The sequence below is a fragment of the Rhinopithecus roxellana genome, chromosome 7 (assembly GCF_007565055.1).
Source record: "Rhinopithecus roxellana isolate Shanxi Qingling chromosome 7, ASM756505v1, whole genome shotgun sequence".
Lineage (NCBI taxonomy): Eukaryota > Metazoa > Chordata > Mammalia > Primates > Cercopithecidae > Rhinopithecus > Rhinopithecus roxellana.
The window spans coordinates 59,169,791-59,174,643 of NC_044555.1; the positions used below are offsets into that span (position 1 = coordinate 59,169,791).

At 38.9% G+C, this 4,853-nt stretch overlaps 1 long non-coding RNA gene across 1 annotated transcript; it reads right to left on the minus strand.

Annotated features, from left to right (window-relative positions):
* Window positions 1-1,017: 1,017 nt before the first annotated feature.
* LOC115898658 lies at window positions 1,018-3,813 on the minus strand. The gene is made up of 2 exons (XR_004058318.1): window positions 3,291-3,813; window positions 1,018-2,604 (listed from the first exon to the last, which is right to left on the minus strand). It is a non-coding gene; the product is annotated as an uncharacterized LOC115898658 (long non-coding RNA).
* Between the last annotated feature and the right edge of the window lie 1,040 nt (window positions 3,814-4,853).

A 4,853-nucleotide genomic window follows, 5' to 3' on the forward strand; every position in this document is an offset into this window, starting at 1 on the left:
TTAGGTGGTGTGTTCCTGACCCTACAGATCCCATTCCACCATAGCAAAAGGTAAAAGTGACTCTACAGTGAGCTTGGTAGACATAGACCCATGCTTATATACTCAGGGACACCTGGAAGAGACGTAAAAAAAAGAAACATCTCACATAGGAAGTTTTCAATGCATCGTGATCAGGACTCAAATAATTCCCTTCTCTTTTTCTTCAATGTACCAAAGGGAGTACATTGTTGAGAAGGATTGGTTGCAAATTTCCAGAAAGGAGGGTAAAACAATTAATGAGTCAAGGTGTCAGGAGAGACAGAAGGTAAGGGGAGTCCTTCAGTAAGTGGGGAAATTGATTTGTTTTGTGTCCTCATCTCTCCAGGGCCATGATCATGTCCTTTGCTGGCCGTAAACCAATGCTGACCTCAGTTATAGTGTAATCTTCAAGGCTAATTTACGCAAAACTTCAAAAATGGTAAACATCCTCATGAAGACTAATGATGACATATTTTAGGAGTGCATAATAGTAGGTATAGAGAAAAAACTTCAGGGGTAAAATGTTATTGCTGTTCTTATTGCTAAAGGGCATACTCCTTAAGAACCAAAGTTAATTATCAGTCCTTTGACCTATGAGGAAAACAAATTTCATGGACTCCCCTAAAGATTCCTATATAGTACAAATAAAATGCCGAAATATTTTGGGAACACATTTTGGAGCACTGGATGTGTCAATAAAATAATGTGTAAATTGCCAAATGTGATCTAGGAACTCCCTGCAAACATCAGATTAGGCTCTATTCTCTATCTGAATACTGACTTTGCTTTGATTTGTAACTCCTATCTTCACTAATAATGCCTTTTCCCCCCTCTTGTGTGCATCCTAGCCTATATTCTCTTTCATCATTCTACAGTGGTCAATGTGGTTATTGTACACCTTCACTTTCAATGAAAGCTGAGGGAAAAGAAGCCTCATAGCCTGCCCTCCCCCCATACATAAAAGAAGCCATTTAAAAATAAAAGCAGCAAGCTACTAAATTTGACTCATTCAAATCTTGGTAATTAACATGTATAGTATTTTATGAGAGAGACAGAGAGAGAAAGAAAAAAATTAGCAGAAATGGAGGAAAACATATTACATCCTAAATACCACCAAATTGCCAAAATACACATTTGGGTAGTAATCTCCAGAGAACTCTCCGGAGGCACAGCATCTATCATGCTGATTTCCCTGAATAATATTACAGGATAGTCCTGTGTACTTCTCTTGGTGGTGGTGGTGGTGGTGGTGGTGGTGTGTGTGTGTGTGTGTAAAGAATTATCATATGGAACCTCACAAGTCTTTAAAACCTTTCTGCAATTATCCCTCATAGGATTACCACACTGATGAGTTTGTTCAACAGGAGCTGTTGTGACTTCCTAATTTAACTCCTATAGAGATGATTTGTATCAAAGATAAAACACTATATTTGAACTCAATTCCCACCTTATCCCTGAGCTTATGCTACCAAGCAATTCTTATAATGTTTGGAGTTCTATTAGGCTATAGAGAAAAATCTAGGGTTTCAGCTAAACCCTTTAATCCCCAGGCCTATGTAAAGGACTGTCTCAAGGTAGTCGCTAGCCCATGGGTTCTCAAAGTATGGTCTGAAGACCCCTGGAGGAGTCCCTGAGGCCCTTTTAGTGGGTCTGCAGATTAAAAATTATTTTGTATAATAACACCAAGATGAGTTACATTCAATTAAGCATTTTTCTTTTGAAATTAAGCAGACTTTGGAAACCCAGATGTGCATAGCCCTGTAGTAGGCTAAGTGGAAGTTACAAAGGCAATAGTAGCTTTTTTTCCCCCTCTCAGTATCTCGTGAGGAGACAGAGGACTTTTCCAGAGGCTACATGACATATGGTTATGCCATCTCTCTGACAGCTGAGGGATGTGTGCTTCTGTGTTCTTGGGTTTTAAATATTTCCCAGTCTTAATACCTAAAACAATTAGTATCAATAGATAGAACCCACACCCAAGAACTCCTTGGGGCCTTCAACAACTTTAAAGAGTGTTAAGGTGTCCTAAGACCAAAAATTTTGCAAATTGTTGCTTTATCAGGATTTCTGTTATTTCTAGAATGCATTTCTTTCTAACTGATCTACTTGGGAAAAAAAAATCACTACCTCATGGCAATTATTGCTTTCCTATCAATATGGAGATTATATTTCTGAAGGAGATTGACCAAAATTATATTAAAAGGTTTAAATAAAACAAGTGGATCCATGTTATAACATGAGGAAGAGAGCTGCCCCACTAGAAGTCTGACATTAGATAGCTCAGAGTCCCCCCTCTCTAACAAGTCTCCCCTACTAGAGAAAGGGACAGCTTCTGTTTTGTGGGATGGGATAAGGAGACAATCTGAAGTAGAGTTTGACACAATATTATTCTGCCCATATGAAATTCTGGTAGCCGGGGTGCCAGGTGTATTCATAATCCCGATGCTGTCAATTTTAAGCCTGAAGCCCCAAGAGGCGAGCAGTGTTTAATACATCATCCCTTGTTAAATAGCAGCCACAGAGTTGGCGGTAGCCAGTGAAGCATTCCCTGCCATGTAGGACACGCCAGTTGTCTATAAATAGGACCTGTGAATGGGCAAAAAAGAAAAAAAAAAAAAAAGAGAGAAAACACTATCAGAAGAAGGACAGACCAAGGGAACCCTAAGTCAGAAGAGATCATTTAAAAGACAAGCTTTAGGTTGTTCTCTGGTTACATTAAATGAGGTATTTTTCTTTTGAAATTAAACAAATGTTTGGAAACTAAGATGTGTATAGCCCTGTAGTAGGCTAAATGGAAGTTAACAGAGGCAACAGTAGGTAATAGGCCCTGCAGTGGAAGAGCTTCTGTTTCTCAAGTAATTGTTCTCTTATCAAAGCAAATCAGATAATTGGTTTCTTTCTTTTTCTTTAATTCTTATTCTACCCTTTCTCAAAGGGTTAAATTATCTCATGACATTTTATGCTAAGCTGAAGGTATTTTTCATCCAGAGGAAATACCAAAATAAAACTACGGAATCATGAAGCTGGAAGGACCCTTGGGGGTCATCCAGTTAAACCCCCTCATCATACAAATAGAGTTACTGATGCCTTAGAGATGGGATGAGGCTTGCTTCCAGGGCATTCAGTGAGTGAGCCGCAGGACCATGACCAACACCAAGGACTCTTTCCTCTTTTTCCTTTGCAACATTGTGACTCACATATTAAGTAAGTACCCGTTCTTCACTGCTTCATTATTACAAGCTTGCTTGACATCTTTAGAGATTAGGACCCACCCTGCCAGGCTTTAGTTTGACCCAAAACTCATTCTCAGGTCTCCTCAACTCTATCGTTAGAGTCCGGTGTGCTGTATACCAGCGATGGACGACATCATAAGGAACGGTATTGATGACAGCCCGGTCATAGTTGTTGTACCTAACATGGAATCATGAGAAGAAAGATCTCAAACACATGTTAAAGACATCTTTTGTTTATTGAACAATTTTATATAAGGCTTCCCCTATGTTCAATACTTGTCCCAGAGACGAAGTGCAATAAGTCAATATTCTCTCAGGAATATCACATTGGAGTGAGGAGTTCCACTGCCTGTTGACCGTGTTTTGTTTTTCTTTGAATAATCGAAGGATACGGGATAGAAGTTAAGTTCCAGCTGGTTTCTCTCATCTTATGATATGATATTTTAAGTCTTTACTGGCCAAAGTTCATGGAAGCACTGGGGAAAGCTCTGAGCTTTCTCCTCACCAAACTGAGGTGGGGTGGACAAGAGAGGTTATACTAACAAAGCTTTCCTTTTAACAGGATGACTTACAATTTCTCAGGTGTCTCCCTTTGTGGGAGGAATCCCAGCTATAGCCTAGTGGACCATTCACCCAGGGATCTTCAATCATTCATTCAACCCTAACATTTATAGGCGCACCGGCTACATGTGGAGGAGGTAGCCAGGGGCTAGATCATGTATATATTGCCATGCAGGCCATGGTAAGGACTTTGGATTTTATTCTGAGTACCATGGGAAGCCACTGAAAAACCTTGCCTAAGATAATGGGTTTCTCTTTTGCCTAAGGCAAATTAACTTTTTACTGAAGTATACTATACATTACGGGAAAGTACACAAATCGTAAGCTTGATGAATTTTCATGATGTAATCGCATCCATATCACTAGCACCCAGGTCAATAAACAGATCATTACCAGAACCCCAGAACCCTTCCTTATGCCCCTTTCCAGTAATGCCGCTCCCCCCACCCAAGGGTAACTGCCATCCTGACTTCTATCACCAAAGATTAGTGTTGCCTGTTTATATAAAACTTTATATAAATGCAATCACAATATGTATTCATTTGTGTCTGGCTTCTTTTTCATTTAATATTATGTTTAGGAGTTTCATCATTGTTTAGCAATAGTTTATTGGTGCTATACAGAAGTTGATTGTGTGATCACACCACAATTTATTTATCCATTCTACCGTTGATGGACATATGAGTAATTTCCAGTTTGGAACTACTACAAACAGTGCTGTTATGAACATTCTATTACATGTCTTTGGTGAACAAATATATTCACTCCTGTTTGAAATAAACTTAAGAATGGAACTTATGGATCATAAGGTATGTGTATGCTCAGATTTACTAGATACTGCCAAATATATTCTTTCCAAAGATAAATTAACATCCAGTGGTGTCATTTTTGGACATCTCAGGCAATATTCCTTAGTGTTATATAGTACATGGCACAATCAGAGCCAATATTCTTAGTTTTGTTGCATATAAAATGAGCATAATAACATCTGCTTAGCTGATCTCACAGGGATACTGCAAGAATCAAATGAAAAAATAGGCC